Source organism: Mustela erminea, chromosome 15 (assembly GCF_009829155.1).
Source record: "Mustela erminea isolate mMusErm1 chromosome 15, mMusErm1.Pri, whole genome shotgun sequence".
Lineage (NCBI taxonomy): Eukaryota > Metazoa > Chordata > Mammalia > Carnivora > Mustelidae > Mustela > Mustela erminea.
Genome location: NC_045628.1, coordinates 42,244,813 through 42,263,149, shown reverse-complemented (window position 1 = coordinate 42,263,149; position 18,337 = coordinate 42,244,813). Strand labels below are relative to the sequence as shown.

Here is an 18,337-nt window from a genome sequence, read left to right as displayed (position 1 = left end):
ATGTTGAGGGGCAGGAAAAGGAAATGAAGCCTGCTGGCTCTTTTGTCCCCAAGAAGCAATGCCACCTCTCTTAGATGTACTCCAAGAAGAAGGAACAGTCTCCCCAGTGCATCTCAGTGATCCTAAGATTGTGTCCTCTAGCCCATGTTACCTGCTTGCCTTTTCTCCAGAAGCACAGCAGTGCCTTCATGGCTCTAAGAAGCCATGCTGGTAACCTCTAAAACTTTAGTCTTTGATTCCCACTGGTTGTAAAACTCACAAAATATCAGCCCCTCTCTTTTTTCCTGGTCGATGGCTCAGGGAAGTGTTCTCCTTGCGTAATCACCTGTGTAGGGCTTTCTCTTTTTCTTGCCTTTTTCCACAACCAGGGTTCCCTTCCCTCTGCAGCACCCATGATCTTTTTCTTCTCCAGACCACGTCTCATTACTTCCTACATTCCTTGATACGGCCTCTTCTCTTCCTCTAATTGTGCAGTTTGTTCTGTCAGTCTTCAGATCAATTTCTTGGATATTCAGAATGGATTGACATTTATCTAGCTATGTTTGAAGGAGGAGGCAAGTCTATGGTCCTCCTACTACTCTGACATCTTAGCTACCCCCTCCACACACATTCTTGTACACAGTCAGCAACTGTCATTTTCTTTACATATGGTAACCGCGATTATACAATTATCTTTCCTAACACTTATACTCCTCCTGAGATTTCACCACATAATCCTTTAGTCAAATTTAAAATGTCCTGACATCTCCCTGTTCCTTCATGTAGTATATCATTGTTTCTAATTTATTTACCTTTTTTATGGTGAATATCTTTTAAATGGTAAAACAATTTGTAGTAAGAGTCTTCTATGGTATGTCCTATTAATATATCTCACATTAAGATGTTCATCAATCAAAAGGTTAGGATATATTATTCCCTTTTGTAATTTTTACATTTGTGTTTATAGTTTTTACTAAGCTCATACTATTAGACCATGAAAGATATCTGAACAAAAAGGTACATATGAAAATAATTCCTCTGGCAACAGTTGAATATCTTTTATCACTTTATATCTTTAGAGTTATTTAATGGAGAGATATCGTAAGAGTAAGTAAAGAAATATTTGATGTTTGTTTGGGAACATTATTTTCCAGATTTTGTGGGTTGTAGAAGTAATAGTTCCCTCTTTCTGATATGACTAATGTATCACTTTTTGCTGTCTTTTTCTTATAGCAGGAAATTTATTCCTAGTCAAAAAATCAGGTCATTGTTGTTTGAATAACCCTCCTTCTGAGAACTGGCTTCCAATTTCAACTTATTTTTCTTTCTGTAAAAAGATATTTATAGCATAAGTGAATAATTTTTCAACAAGTGACGAATTTAAAGGATAAATGTTACTCTGCTTGTGAAGTTTGTCTACGTGCTTCCTCTAAGTCGATAAGAGAATGTGTGGTAAAACTGTGGGTGTAACAGAAGGTGCTCAGACTGTCATAAAGCTGGAGGATATGATGGAAGATCCATCTATTCTTAGCAGAAAGCAGACAGAGAGTGTACGAGAGAACTGCTACTCTTCAATGAGAGAAAGGACAAAGAACCAAAGAACACCGGGGATAGTAGCATAGAGGAAGATTTGTCATTCTTTATATATCAGATGATTTTTCATAGGGATCAATAGATTATTTTTATTACTTTAACAAAAAAGTTGACTGTGGAGAAACTTCCTGCAAATTCATGGATGTGATGATTCCAATGTCCTTGAAATTCTTACCCTATATGAATGAACTGAATAGATGAGAGTAACTTTTTAGAATAGTATTTTGTTAATATTCCTCATAAGATATGGCTCTTTATTTTTCCAGATATATGTAGTCAGTAATATTTCAGGAAAACCCCAAATACCTTTTATTTAGACGTTTGTAAGCCAAACTGAAAGTACATTTGTTTTCCATTGATTTCCATTTGATTTTATGCATATTTAATTTTGAGAAGCCCCGGACCCAAACTCACAACTTCATACACATAAGCAGGAAGCAAAGAAGCTTCTGTTGGCATGCAGCGGTAAGTGCCTCCTTATTCAGGCACATCTGAAGTAAGTCTTTGGAATTTTATGGCTCATAAGTGCCTGTAAAAGAATGGAAACAATTAAATATATTGCAAATTCAAAAGACAGCTGGCAGAATGCTACCATTGAAGACTGAGTTAAAGTCACAATTCCTGAAAATTTAAGATTTGATTAAGGATAATTTTTTTTTTCTCTCAGTGTTTCTGTGTACCAGTTAGGGTTTGAAAGGACATAACGTGCATAACCTGACCCAGATAGCAAGAAGGGAGAGGAAAAGCAATTTGGGAAAACAAAACTGAAACAAAAAAAATTCACAGATATAGTCTAGGTTGCTTATACCACTAGGGGGAAAGAATGGTACAAAGTCAGCAAGGAAGGAAGACCGAGGCTAATCAGAAGTGCATTATAAACTATTCTGTTGACAGGGGTGCCTGGGTGGCTCAGTCAGTCTTGGTTTCAGAGCAGGTTCTAATCTCAAGGGTTGTGAGACTCAGCCTCCAACTGGGCTCTGTGCTCAGCAGGGAATCTGCTTCAAGATTCTCTCCTTCTGTTCCTCCCTTGACTTGTGCTCTCTCTTTCTCCCTCTCTGTCAAATAAAGTGATAAATCTTGAAGATAAAATCTTTAAAAAAAAAAGATAAATCTTTATCTTTTAAAAAAGATAAAATCCTAAAAAAATTCTTATTTGTCTACTCTGTAGACAAATAGACTAACATACTAATGTTTTTTAAAAACTTACCATTTTGGGGCAGCTGGGTGGCTCAGTGGGTTAAGCATCTGCTTTTGACTCAACTCATGATCCTCGGGGGTCCTGGGATGAAACCTTGCAATGGGTTTTTTCCTGGGAATCTGCTTCTCTCTCTCCCTCTGCCTCTTCATTTCCACTCATGCTTGCTCTCTCTTTCTCAAATAAATAAAATCTTTTAAAAAAGGTATTACCATTGTAAGAGTATTTCCAGTTTATGTTTAATAAAGTTTGTTTTCACATTTACAGTTTATCTTAGTTCTGATCTCATTACTTTTAAGTTATTAAGTCAAAGAAAATTGACAATGTGTGAAGGACTTGACAAAAGTTATCAATAGAGTCCTACTATTGGGTCAGAATATTAAATATAGTAGAAAAACTCTTCTTTTGTACTATTGTGTTTCAACATTAACACCAACCTTAAGAGGTTTATAAATAGAATCTAACCTAATATAGTGCAGGATATTTGAAGATATTTGCCCTATATTGCTGTGGCCTAAAGGTTACTAAAACAAGCTTTAGATGTAATGATAATAATGTTGTAAGGAAGCTAAGAATAATTTGCATTTTAAAAATTTTTACAAAATGCTTCTCATTTGTTAAACAATGATATAGGTAACACATTAAAATGTTAGATATGATAAATTTTAATAAGCTTGATTCTTATCTCATGAAGTAAAGCTTTGATCTTGCCTTGGGTAATTTTCTGAAATGAAAATTGCTAAAGGGCCGAGATAAAATAATGGGGACTACTCTTTTTGGCACGAATTTTCCTTACTTGTATTTCACTCAGAAGAGACACTATAATACTTTGTCACTCTGAGGTCAGATAACCTAGGTCAAAATTCTCATTTACCATGTATAGCATCATGACCAGTCAAGTATCACTCTCTGTGCCTCAGATTCTTGATCTGAAAAGGATAACATTTTTATAAATATTTAATCAAAACATATTGTATGATATGCACAACACAACCCAGCAAGAATAATACATAAGGGCCTGCTCACTTTTTAATTAAAGATATATAAATTTTACCAGCCCCCCACACAAAAAAAGATATATAGAAAGTTCTAAATTTATTCATCATTACCTTATCATGATTTTTGGTTTATAAATTCATGAGTTAATTGCAGTCTATCTGGCATCATCAAACCAAAGTCCAGGTAAAACATGTTCTCATTAAGTTTCTAGCTGCATGGCATGTTGGATGTTGGTGAGGTTTGGAAAACTTTCATCAAATGGTAATTGAAAAGAGCCTATCAAGTTTTTACATATTTCTATAAATTGGAAAGAATGAAGCGTGAATTGGTGAGAATGGGAATAGAAATATACAATGGAATACCTCTAATGTTTCAAGAGTAATTTTTTTTTTTTGTATTTTTTGTTTTGTTTTGTTTTGTTTTCGAGGAGTGTGCAAACAGCAATGGTGCTGGAAGGGCTCTGAGGTCATTGAGGGCTTTTGTGAGTGTGATTGCAGGTTTTCATGGTTATGGGAATGATCACAGAGGATGAAACTAATGATGCAAGAGATGGAGCGGCCCCGTAATAGATCAGTGTCCTTACAGCTCTGTTCTCTCCGTCTTTCCAACAGACCCCTGAACAGTACATAATGAAAATCTGATCTGTCATTTCCCTTGCTTAAATCTCTGTTAATGCACTAATTTCAGGATGCATTTTAGAGTTCTGGCACTGATCTGTGTCCTAGATATACAGAGTCAAACAAATAATGCTAGCCCTTGCTCTGGTGGAATTTATAATCTAGTTGGAAGAAAAGGTAAAAATCAGTGAGTCAAATAAGCTAAAGAAGTACTGTCAGGCAGAGAATACTAAGCAATATTTGTATGCTGTTGAAAATAATTCAGAAGGAAGAAGGGAGTAGTGGAGAAACTGATGAAAGGACTAAAGTCCATAAGGAGAGAGGGGACCAATACAGAGTGCATGTGAAATGATTAATTTTGGTAACAGGAACAAAATTCTGTTGCAGAAGGAAGGAGGAAGAAGAAACTCATTTGCTACTGTTAACCCCAACTTTCATGATCTACATGAATTAAATTTTCTTTCTTTCTTCCTTTCTCTTTCACATGTTGGACTCTACCATCCTATCATCATTCTGCTGTTAAAGCCCTATTTGGGGGCCTCTAGCTTAGGGGCCTACCCAGTCTTTTATGATCCAATTAAATTCCTTCCCTGTGTATAACAATTAAAGACCCAATCCAGCAGTACCACCTGTCGCATTTCAGCCCATAATACTTGTTGCTTTAAGTGTGATTTAAAAACCAGTACCCAAATCTCACAAGAGTTGTGATTTCCCCACAAGGTGTTTTTGCTTTGTTTAGTTGTTTCCTCCCATGTTAATCACTGGACATATTAAATTCACTTGCGCTGTAAATTTAATTCAGTACTCTGCATAAATCAGCCAACAAAATGAGAATTGGATTGGAACGATTAGATTAGCATATTATCCTCCCTTTGGAGTGCAGTGGGTGGCAAAGTCAAAGAGGTCAAATCACCACAGGGAAAAGATTTAAAAGAAAGGGAGAGAAGGTGGTTTCATTGCACCAGTATTTATCAATATGATAATTTTTTATACATCTGTGTTAAAGTTTCTAAAACACAAGTAAGACTTTGCTTTTCTGTTTCTTAAAGATTGTGAAGTGAATTCTCTTATTGTCATGCTTTCTGTACATAGAAATATCCATATAAAAATAGATATGCCCTTAATATCCAAGTTGATTTGCCCTTAATAAAATTCATATACTGATACAAAATCTGCCACAGATTCAACATTAATTCCTCTTTCTCATGTTCACATAATTATTTTCTTTTTCTATTCCAAGACTTTCTGGCTTTACATATGGAGCTTCCTCTGCCTGAGATATTCTTGTTTTGTTTTCTCACTCTCACAAACTCCATTCAACTTTCAATGACAGGTGATATTAATCCATCTTTGAGATCTCAACTGACATGATCACTCCAGTGTACTTCGAGTATTTCCTTACTTCATTTTCATGACCTTTTCCCACACTGTTTTGTAACTTTATTTATTGTTTCTCATATGCCTTGCCTCCATCAAGGGTAGACATCTTTTATTTATATATTTCTAGGGCACAATGATGTGCTTGGTAAGTAGAAGCTATTTGATATATTTTTGTTTGAACAGGACAAGAAGCTAGAAGGAGGATATTTAATTTTTTCGTTAGCCAAGTAGATGAATGAAGGTACTGTTAAACATTATATTTAACATAATGCTAAAATACATAAAATACATATTTGGCATTTGAAGATCATGTGTTTATGCCAGAAGTTTTGAGATTGAGACTCAGTGGCAATAGTGTTTGACAATTAAACATATTAACCTATATGTTAGCACCATTGTCCAAATACAAGATAAATAATTGGAGGGAATTAACATGTAAGTGGTTAACAACTATTTGAGTATATAATTTTGTTAGTGGAAAGTGCCCGTGTAAAAGCAAAATAATGGTTGGGTGAAAATACTGATGAACACAATTCTTACGGAATGTTCAGAGAGTAATAAGACAGGAAAAAAAAAAACCCACTTTTTAAAATTAAGTTTCTTTATGTTTGGAATCTCTGCACCCAATGTGGAACTCAAACTCATGACCTGAGATCAAGTGGTGTGTTCTTTGGACTAAGCCAGTCAGGCACCCCAAGAGAGAGAAAACTTGAATGTGTGAGAAGAGGAAAATCAGGAAATGCTCACTCATAGAAATCCGATACGATTTTCCAAAGGAAGGAATTTAGCCACAAACATTATATACAGCAGAGAGAGCAAGTAAATAACCCTAACAATGATTTTGGATTTGGCTATTAGAAGATGTTGTCTAAAATGTAGACGTATAAAGATAGGTACCAGATTTCTGCATATTAAGGAGTGAATAGAGAATGGGAAAATAAAGGTATTAGTGAATGCTTATTGCCTTTGAGCATTTAGATATAGTTATATATACACCATTTTTTCGTTCTCTTGGTTCCTTATGTAGATCCAATTTTCTATCTGATATATTTTCCTTCAGCCTAAAGAAATTACTATATTTCTTGTAGTAAAGATCTGCTAACAATATTTGTTTAAAAAGGTATTTTTACCTGCAGCATGAAAATGTATTTTAATAGGTATAGTATTCTAATGCAGCTGTTTTTTCCCCCTTCAATTCTTTAACGGTAGTCTTGTACCATAATTATATCTGATAAGAAGTTGGTTCTCATTCTTATCATATCTCCACTCCTTATGTAATTTGTCTTCTATTATGTAATGTCTTTAAGATTTTCTTTTAATTACTGATTTCCATCAGCTTGATTGTAATATGCCTTTGTGTGGTTTTAAGTTTATTATGTTTGGAGCTTAGTTTCTGAATCTCTAGCCTTACAGATTACCACAAATTTGGAAAATGTTCATCAGTTATTTATTCAAATAATTTTCTTGTTTTTTTACCACTCCTTCTGGAACTCTGTGTGTGTGTGTTACATTACATGATATGGTACTACAGGTAACTGACACACTTTATATTTGTTTCACATATATTCTTTTGGGAAGGTCTTTGTGCTACACATTTAAATTCACTGATTTTCTTTTCTCTGTGATTTCTATCTTTTTTATAGCTCTTTAAATGATTTTTTTCATATATTATATTTTTCATCTTTAGAAGTTCCATTTGGAACCTTTTTTTATATTCTTTTTTCTCTTCATCATGTTCATTCATGAGTATATGGTACATTCTTAAAATTGCTCTTTTAATGTGCTTTTTAATTCCATCTTTTTCATTTGTATGCTACTTTCCTGGTTATGGGTGATATTCACCTTCTTTGTATGTCTAGTAATATGTTAATGGATTCTGGGCACTGTGATTTACATGCAAAAGTGCTGAATTTTGTGTTATTCATTTAAAAGGAAATTTAAATGAGGGGTGCCTGGGTGGCTCAGTTGGTTAAGCATCCTGGTGTCCTGGGATTGAACCCTACATTATCTTCCTGCAGGGAGGGGGTGGACTGCTTCTCTCTTTGCTCCTCCGCCTGCTTGCATGTGCACTCCCCCTCTTGCTCTCTGCTCTATCAAATAAATAAATAAAACATAAAAATAAATAAATGAAAGTTTGTTGATATTTTCTGGAAAGCAGTTATATTCGTGTGTACTCATTTGCTCATTTTATAATAACCTTCATTCTAGGACTCATTTAGCCTCACTAATAATGTAAACATTTCTGAGGTTTACATGTAATGCCCCATGTATTTGAGAAAATTCTTCATTTTTGATAGATGGAACTCAACTGATTACTAGAACTGTATGAACTCTGGGAATTTTTCAATGTGAAAATTTTTGGTAATTGTTCTTGCTTGGGAAGTTGTTCTTTCCCAGTCTCATGTATTCTTCCCCTACAAATGTGTAGATTGGTTTTCAATCACATACTCAAGAAGTCTCTTACTGTAATTTTTAAAGTCCGTTTTATGAGCAAGTTCCTTCTTTCATATACTATACTTTGTAAATTTTCTGGTCATCTTGATAACCCACACTTCATTATCTCTCTCCTCAACTGAATAATATTCCTAGACTCTGTTATGGGAACCACCATCTTGAAATTAGACCTAAACCCTAAGAAACAGTATGTCTCACCTCATCTATTTCTCTTTTCTCATGGACCATGATTTTTTTTTTTCATTGTCTTTTTGTTGTAGTTTATGACATATAATTCTGGGTGTTTTTGTTTTGTTTTGTTTTGTTTTTTTAAAGAAAGTTGTTGGTGATGCATTAATGAAAAGTTCATATTATTAAAGATGCTGTTACCTAACATTCCATGTAAGGTTGGTTTTACACATGGATTTCTTAACTTAGTATTAGGCAAAAATGGCCCCCAAACCAGAGTAAATTTAATTTAGCACAATGCATGTTAGTTTCTAATGAATTGCTCCAACTCCAGAAGTTTACCTTATATATAATCTTTTAATTTCCCATGGACACATCAAAATTATTTTACTATTTTATTGATATTAATTATTGTAATTAATATTAATTATATGTTAATATTTGATATTAATATCAAAATATTGTGCATATTATAAATATTAAATGTTAAAAATATTAGTAGCTATTGTGTTAAATTATCTTCAAAAATTATCATTTTTGAAAGTGATATTAATTGAATATAAACTGACTATAAATACAAATGTTATATAATAATCTTTTGTATTTTAATTATTTTAAAGTATTGCTTATTAAAGTGTTTCTTCTCATATGCTCCTTATGAAAAGGTAGCTCATTAAATTCTATGAAGAGTTATTAGAAAATCCATATGTTTTCAAGTTGACTAATGATCATTAGGGTTAATAAAACTCATCAATTATATATAAATTGATAGCTAATGATAGGGAAAGTCTATGTCCTAAGATGGCTGAACAAGCCAGCAGGGGGGACCCAGTCCCTGCCCCAGGGCCCTTGTGGGCTCTTCTCTCTGCCCAGCTTCCCAGGCTGCCAAAAGTGCCAAGTATGCGGAAGTAGAAGTGTATAAATTACCTCCCTTGTTTATGTTCGGAGCTTAGAACTTTGGAGATCACTCTCCTCTGAGACTGCCAGCATTAAATATATCTCCTATCCTCCAAGTTCTCCGAGTGCCACTTTATTCTTCCATTGGGTGATCCAATATAGTTTCTGTAACATTTGGTTCCCTGACTAGGAAACCCAACCATGCTGGTCCATTTTTGCCACCGGTTTCAGGGCAAGGGTGGGGTGGTGACTGAATGAGGGATAGTAACAGAGAAGGTGCAGCTTACCTAATATTTGGCAGTCTCTCACCTGGTCACCTTGAACCTGCCCACTCCACTGTTCCTGCTGGACTCGGGGAGACTTGGCAGGTGAGGACCTGGTCTCAATATCACATGACAGTATGGTCTGGGGGCCCCAGACCAAGTCAGATCCACCCACTGGGGTGGAATGGGAGATGGATCATCACCTAAAGACCTCTTAGAGGTCTCATAGGTAGGGATTGGTGGGAGGGAATGTAGTAACTTCTGGAATGGATGTGCGAGTGAATGTGTAGCCTGACCTGGCTTGTTCAGGTGGACTGAATTTGTGACTTCATGGGTGGGTACCCATAAGCTCCCCAGAAACATATGGAGTCTGAGTGGAGCCATCTGTGATTTCCATGGAGAACTGCATACAGTCTAGGGCAGCATTGGAATAGATTCCAACTGTAAGTCACAATGCTGAGACCCTTAGGTGAGGACCCTCACCTAAGCTCCTTTGGGACATAGCCAGATGGACAACTAATTGGTCTCCTCACCACAAGAGGCACCACCCTTCCTCCCCTCCCCTCGTCTGTCTCTGCACCACCACACATGAGAACATCACCAAGAGGTCAGGGCAGAGTAAACCTATGGTCCTTGAGACCATGACCAAAATTTCAAGAAGGGGTTTTCAGGAGACTATAGAGTCAAGATGAATCCCAGCAAATTGAGAACACTATGTGAATTGGAATGGTTCAACTTTAATATTGGGTGGCCTTCAGAAGGGATGTTGAATGTCCCAGTGGTTCGCAGAGTATGGCGAGTCATAACAGGAGAACCAGGACACCCTGACTTGTTCCCATACATTGATTCCTGGCTAGGAATTGCTCAGACCCTTCCACCTCAGGTGCGATTTGCTTACAATAGGTAAGGACAGACCAGGGTCTTAGTTGCCTCATTCAAGTGGCCCAAAGTAGACTGACTAAAGCCCCAGCCTCCACAAATCCTAGCCAGAGATCCTGAAGATGAACCAATCCTGCCCCCTTGGTAGGCACCCCCAAGGCCGTCTGCACCCGACCTTCTAGTTCTAAACATTCCACTGCCATCAGTCGTCCCACTATCCTAAGGCCCAGAGGATTCACTGGTGCCTCCGGAACCAAAGGATCAAAGGATCTACTTTCCCTGGGACCAGCAGCCAGGCTGGGTGCAGGCACCTTCCAAATGTCAGTATAAGAGATGCGAGAACCCGAGAACCCAAGAGGTGCGGTGAAGACAGGACAGTACTACTTGGCCATTCCATGATGTATTACGAACCTTTCTCCACCACCGTTTTTCTCAACTGGAAACATAACATATCTCCCTACTCTGAGAAACCACAGGATACGGTAGATCTCATGGAATCCCCCTTTCAGACGCATTGGCCACCCTGGGAAGACTGCACAAAAGTCACAAAGGCCCTCCTATAGCTTCTGTCAGACTCGGGATACCAAGTCTCATGGAAGAAAGCACAGATATGCCAACGACAGGTCTAACACCTCAGTTTCCTCCTCATTCAAGGGGAGAGAGAACTAGGGCTGGAGAGAAAGAAAATCATTATTTCCTTGCCACAACCCCAGACAAAAAAGGGCCTATGAGAAATCCTGGAGGCTGTAGGACTCTGCCACATCTGGATCCCTGGGTTCTTGGCAATAACAAGACCCGTCTGTGATCTCTTAGGGGGACCAGATCGAGAACACCTTGTCTGGACTGAGGAAGTAGAAGCCAACTTCACATAGATAAAGGCTGCCCTGGGGTGAGCTCCAGGTCTGGGCCCCCTAGATATAGAATGGTAAACAACTCCTTTGTGGCTCAGGCTGCCCCAGACATCAGAAAAAAAACAAAACCAAAACCAAAAACAAACCTTTACCCCACCAAAAGAAAAACAAACCAAAACAAACAAAAAGAAAAGCAAAAAACAACAAATCTTCAGAAACTAAGGGTTTGAAAAAGAAGGTCAATCTCCTTGCCTCCACCCTGAGGGAAAAGGATGACACAAAGGCAGGGAGACCCTGACTACCAAAAGGGAGGAGACCCAGAACCTCCTTAGAAAATGATCAATGTGCCTTCTGCAAGGAGAAGGAACATTGGAAAAACAAATGCCCTAACTGGGGAAGGTGCAGAAACCCAGCTGCTACAAGAAATAACACCGAGAGGAGGACCACATAGGCCTGGCAGAAATAGACTCTACGGGGCCTGGGGTCTCTCCTCCTTGGCCCCAATGAGCCAACAGTCAGAATGAAAGTAGGTGACCAATCAGTGACTTTTATGGTTGACACTGAAGCCAAGTACTCTGTTGTCACCTCCCCAGTGACCCCTTTCAGAAAGCAAAAGGACTGTGACCATCTTTGGGGCCACCAGGACAATGCGAAATACAATAGCCTTTTTGCCAGGCTCGTCAGTGTGAGCTCTGAGGTTACCCTGACTGAAAAGTGTTGGTGTGTGATGCCAGACAGGCATGTCTTCATTCCAACAGCAACAAGAGGGCATCTATCTAGTCAAGGAATACCACCAACTCACCCATCTAGGAAAACCTGTCTTAGAGGACCTCCTCAAGAAGCACTATTACATCAGCCAGCTGCTAGCACTATGCTGAGAAAGCAGTGAGGGATGTATAACCTGTGCTAAAATAATGCTCAGTCTGCACCACAATTCCTTCTGGGTGTCCAGAAAATAGGAGCAACACCCTTCGAAGATCTAGAAATAGGCTTCACAGACATGCAGCCCAGCAGGGGGTTCAGGTATCTCCTAGTAATAGTATGCATATACTCTGGGTGGGTCAAAGTCTTCCTGACCAGGAAGGAGTGAAGCCAGAAAGTCCTCTTGTGGGAAATCATGTATTGGTTTGGTCTGCCATTAACAATCTATAGTGACAATGGACTTCATTTGTAGCAGACATTGTACAGGTCTTGACCAAGTCCCTAAACATTATCCGGAGACTCCACACCGCCTACCAGCCCCAAAGCTTAGGGAAAGTAAAGTGAATGAATCACACCCTCAAGGGAACCTTAGCAAAGTTTTGTCAGAAGACTGAACTCCCATGGCCATATCTGCTACCCCTAGCTCTCCTGTGTGCTCATTGCACACCTGGTACACTACGTTTCTCCCCTTTTGAATTAGCAAAAGGACAGCCTTCCCCATGCCTATGGAGCCTTCCAGAAAACTTACATCAGGTTGGAGATAAAGAAATAAAGGAGCAGCTTCAGGCCCTGGGGAATAAATTACAAAGTTACACTATTGAGAGGGTTCCCAACCTCTTTATGGTCTCAGGCACACTCCTTCCAGACAGGGACTCAGTTTGGGTCAAAGTTTGGAAAAAAGACAGCCTCAAACTGCAGTGGACAGGGCCGTACTCTGTTGTTCTAACCAACCTTACTGACCTCAAGTTCTCAGGTGTCACCCCATGGGTCCACCACTCCAGAATAAAAAGAGCCCATCATTTGGATGAGAAGCCACTCCAGTGGAGAGTCCAGCAAGACCTCACAAATCATGCTCCGGCTTTGCCTTCAACTGAATCAGCAGACTTATCCCCAGCCACATCAACCCCAACGTGTTAACCTTTTGCCTTAAAACACCTTGGATCTTCAGCCCTGCTCCAGCCACCCTTGGAAGCTGGCTGGTCCATGCACGGCAGAAACTTGAGGAGATTTACATATGCTACCCCTTATTCCTTTCCCCAATCTGCTTCCTGGTGGTTTTCTTTACTGTCGGATTGGCCACTCTTGCTCTCCCCCTAAGACTGAGGTCGAGAACCCTGTCTTTTGTTGGTCCCCTGCTATCTGCTCCTAAACATGAGTCGGCTGGTGGTCAGGTGAATTTTACCATTATTTCCTTGACCCCAGTCAGTCCTGGTCTTCTGCTACCTGGTATACTGTTCTTTTTCATTGCTTCTAGCTTGTCCTACCCAGAAGAGGGGACAGGCTCCTGTGTTACCATTACTGGCAAATGGACTTTCCAGCTTAATTCCCCCAACTCCCCACCAGCATCCCCACTGGCTTCTTCCACCTGGGATGGGTATACACCAAATGTTATCTCCACTTTGATGGATGCCGACTTTTCAATAACTCCCAGGAAACCCACAGATGGTGTTCCTACTGTGGCCATCACTCAGGTTACTGGCTGGTAGATATCTACATATGTGGTGGCCCCACACATCAACAGCCAGCAACCTGCCCTCAGCTCTGTTCACAGGCATGGGGATGTGAATATGGGTCGCTATTCATCCAGGAAGTAGGGGGTCTGCTGGGTGGAGCTTCAAATCTTGCAGTGACATCCAGGTTTCTCTGTCATGCAAAGCCATCAATTCTTCCTGTTTCAATGACCACTGTGTTCCTCTCACTGTCTCAGTCCTGGAGCCCAATGACACCTCATGCACCATGGGAATCACTTTTTTTGTGGGCCATTATCACTACTTGGGGATCAACACCATGTCTAAGTTTATGTTTAAGTCCGTGTTCACCCCAAGTGTGGCAGTCAACCCCCAGAGTCAGACAGAAACGACTCGCCCTGGCACATTCCTGGATCTCCTCTCCACACACAGCAACCATCCATAGCACAACTATTAGAAACGATCAGTACCTCCTACCAAGCCCACAATTACTCAAATCCACCTTTAGGATCTGGCTGCTGGATCTATATGAAGCCTGGTGCCATTCAGTACCTAGGTGTCACCCTCACCAATCCACTGTGGCATCTCCTACCTCAGCACAAGGGACCCAGGATGACCCCTTCCTGACTCCAGTACAGCTATATAGAAATTCCTCCTCTCCAATCATAGACTCCAGTTGGGTCTTTGCACCAAACAATACCTGTCTGGCCTGTGACCAAGGTGTACTCATCTGCACCATCCTACACAACCAGTTATTCTTCCGTGTTAGTCTCTCACCTAACATTTCAGTCCTCCCTGGAAGTGATGCTCCACTTATATGGAAGCCTCCTAGCTGCCCACGATGTCCCCCTGCAATCATCCCTTTTCTTGTGAGGCTATTGGCCGTGTCAGGTGCTGCCCTCGGTGCTGCCGGCATCAGGGTATCACAGGTTCAGTACCGGCGGCTGACCCAACAACTCACGGCAGATTTTTACCACCCTCACTCACTTGACCCTGGCCCTGCAACAACAGCTCTTTTCACTAGCTTCGAGTGTTCTCCAAAACAGGGTCCTCCTTAAGTTCCTCTTCACAGTAGCATTTGGTCCCTGCATACTACATGTCCTTACTACGTTTGTCATTGTTCAAATTGCCAAGATCAGAGTCCAATTATTCCTTACTTGCTACCATCCCATAGGAAATGAAGATGATGCCCTCTAAACTAGGTGTTTAAAGGGCATCAAAAGGGGAAATGATAAGGAAAATGTAGATGGACGACTAAGCAGAGGAGTCTCAATCTCTGCCCCAGGGCTCTTCTAGGTTCTTCTCCTTGCCTCACTTCCTGCATGCGCCAGAAGTGCCAAATATGTGGAAGCAGAAGTGTATAAATTATGCCCCAATTATGCCCCTTGCTTGTGCTCAGGGCTCAGACCTTTTAAGGTCACTCTCCTCTGAGCCTGCCGGCATTTAAATAAATCCTCCAAGATCTCCAAGTGCCTCTTGGTTCTTCTGTCAGGCAATCCAGTCCAGATTCCATAACACTAATATCAGGCATTTAGAAGAAATATTTGTGCAATATAGGTATGGTAACAAATTATTATATTGCTTAAATTATCTAAATTATTATTTGCATTTTCATTTTGCTTTAGCTATGTAGATTTGATTTTTAATACAATCCCAGTAATAAAAAAATGGCATTTTTTTCATTCTTTTATGTGAGATTATTGACTGAAACGAACTGAATCATTGGGTAAGAACCTGTTAAAAGAAAAAAAAAGTCGAAAGAGAAATTATAATGAATAGTACAGATTATAAAATTCACTGGGAAAATGTAACAATGATATTGGAGATTTTAAAAGATCATCACAGTCTAGTTCTTCCAGAAATTATTTTATTCAAGTTTAATTCATTTTTGCTTTTACTGCTATAACAATTAACTTTCTCTGACCTATATTTGTAAACAATATGCTAAGAAATTAATGTACTCAGATAACCACACATTGTTGATTCTATATATTTCAAATAGCTGCATTTAAAAATCCAGCAATTGTATTTTATACATAAAATGTTAAAGAAAAAAAAAGATAAAACAGGCCCCAAATGGTGTTACTTGTGCTAAACCCCATGTCAGCAAACCAAAATTTAATATCCAACCTAATTGCAATTTCAACCTCTCCCAGGAGTGTGACCTTTACCCAGTCAATCTGGAATTACGTGGTCAGCACTAGTGAGGTGATCTGCATGATAGACTCTCACCCTTCACCCAAAGGAAAGTGACCTTGCCTGAAATCATTCTTTCTTTTGTTTATGACTTCTTTGTCTTACCCCCTTGCTGCCTTTAAAAATCTTCCATTTCGTACAGCATCTGGGAGCTCCTTCCTGTTTGCTGGATGTGATGTTTCCCAATTCATGAATCATTGAATAAAGCCAATGAGATCTTTAAATTTACTCAGTTAAATTTTGTTGTTGTTTTTTTTTAACAGGGATAGTTTTAAATAAAGTAATTTTTGATTGCAAATGCAAATATAGATTTGTGCTGGTTATATGTATATATGAATACAACTTAAACATATTTGAAAACATACTCAAGAATATATATTTATCAGAAAGAATAAATTCATTGGTATGTAGGAGTTACATGTTTTGTTTACACACACAGAGAATCATGCACAGTCACACAAACACACACACAGGCCTAAATTCTTATTTTATATGTTTTTAACACAATAGCCTCAGTTTAGTAACGGAAATATCAGAGAATTCTCAAAACACTAAAAATATTTAACTTGGAGTTATAATTAATATGATTTAAATGTTTTAAGTATTGCTTTTCTTTAAATTATAAGGAGTTGTTCCTAAAGAAGGACACAAACCTGGATTCTAAGTCTTTGTCAGATATGAGCCACTATTTTTTTTTTTTCAGATTCTATCATTAGAATCTTTTTCCACTTTGCTTTGCTTTTTAAAAAAATAGTCTCATGGTTCTTATAAGCATAAGTTATTGTATATAATTCATACGTTTATTTTATCTAATTTGAATATTATTCATGAATATTTTTCAAGAGGAAATGCATAAAAATAATTAGAATAAAGAAATTTAAATATAATTTGAAAATGAAACAGCTAAAAGAATAATGAAATTTGAACTCCTGAAACAAAGTGTTTACTAATCTGATGAATTAGATAATTCTTCAAGCCTCCAAACTTCACAAATCCAAGAGCGAAAAGAAACTAAAGGCACATAAAATTTTGTGAATGTATAACTCACTTAATTGGTGAGTATGAAAACTGATACAACTTTTTGTTAAACAATTTTAAAATGTGTTGGTTTTCAGGGGACCTGGGTGGCTCAGTCAAGTTAGCTTCTGCCTTCACTTCAGGTCATTATCTCAGGATCCTGGGATCTAGCCCTGCATTGGGCTCTGGGCTCAACGGTGTGCTTCTCCCTCTCTCTCTGGGATCCCTCTTGCTCTCACTCTCTCTCAAATAAATACATACATACATACATACATAAAATTTAAAAAATAGATAAAATGCATTGATATTCTATGATAGAGCATTCATATTTTAAAGCTTGACACAATTTGTGGTCTGTGTTAATCCTAATCTGTTGTAAAAGTGTAATAAATTGTGAGAAATAAAGCTGTACTCTAGATTAAGATGTCATTGAGAAACGAAACCATTGGTATTTTAAACTTACAAAATATTAAAATTCAAATACAAAAAACAGAAGTTAATGGTCTCAGTGTACCACCAATTATTATGTTATATTAAACATTCACATATTTAAGAGAAAGGAAGAAAATACAAATATCCATGCATCACAGTTCTGGGCTGTGTTCAGTCAGGAGAAAGACTACCTTTTTCTTTGCCCTAAAACATTATCACTTCGCCAAGTAAAGCATGTGTGAGTCTAAAAAGGTAACAGAAGATCTAAGTCTACCTCCCTCTCTGTTCCCTAGAACAGAAATGTTGATTTAAAGCAGTCAGAATCTAAGGAAGATCTAGATAAAGTTTTGCCAATCCAGTTGGGAAGGTAGCAGGACCTCAGAAAGAAAGAGTGAAAGCAGTGTAAGGAACAGAAGTCCTAGAGATGTTAAAGAAGGGAGAGAAACAAGATACTCAATCTGGAAGAAAAACAAATGTCTGCGAATCAGGACCAAACTGTCCTTCAGTAAGAATCCCACCTTCCATAAAGATCTGGAGATCCTTGTCTCCCTAAAGAGAAGATAGTAAATGGGCAAAAAAGGAAAATGAAAACTCTTGATCAAGGCAGAACTGATCCACATGATTTGGAAACTTCCCTTTGAGAAAGGGAAGTGACAAACTCCCCAGTGTTACAGTAGCATGATAACACAATTTCTCTCAGTTGTTCTCAACGAAATAAAGTCGTGTCACACTTGCATCTTCACATTTCTGGTAATTGTCACTCAGTTTTAGAAACGGTCAATGTGGTTTTAAAATATTAAAATCTTCCTCTTCCTCATGACATAAAGGTAATGAGGTTAAAAACAGAAGCACTTTTGATTAAAAGCATATTGCTTCATGTAATAAGTTTAATGGATAGTGTTGACCTTCAAATCATAAAATACATCCATGAATCAGCTAAATAATCGGTCATCTGGCAAAAAAAAGTTCTAGTCCAGTTTATAAAGCAAAAACAGCTAGCAAACACGTTTTGATGGCCAGTAAAATA

At 38.3% G+C, this 18,337-nt stretch overlaps 1 long non-coding RNA gene across 1 annotated transcript; it reads right to left on the bottom strand.

The window, feature by feature from the left end:
* Window positions 1–1,857: 1,857 nt before the first annotated feature.
* Window positions 1,858–2,827, bottom strand: LOC116574230. The gene is made up of 2 exons (XR_004279160.1): window positions 2,780–2,827; window positions 1,858–2,101 (listed from the first exon to the last, which is right to left on the bottom strand). It is a non-coding gene; the product is annotated as an uncharacterized LOC116574230 (long non-coding RNA).
* Between the last annotated feature and the right edge of the window lie 15,510 nt (window positions 2,828–18,337).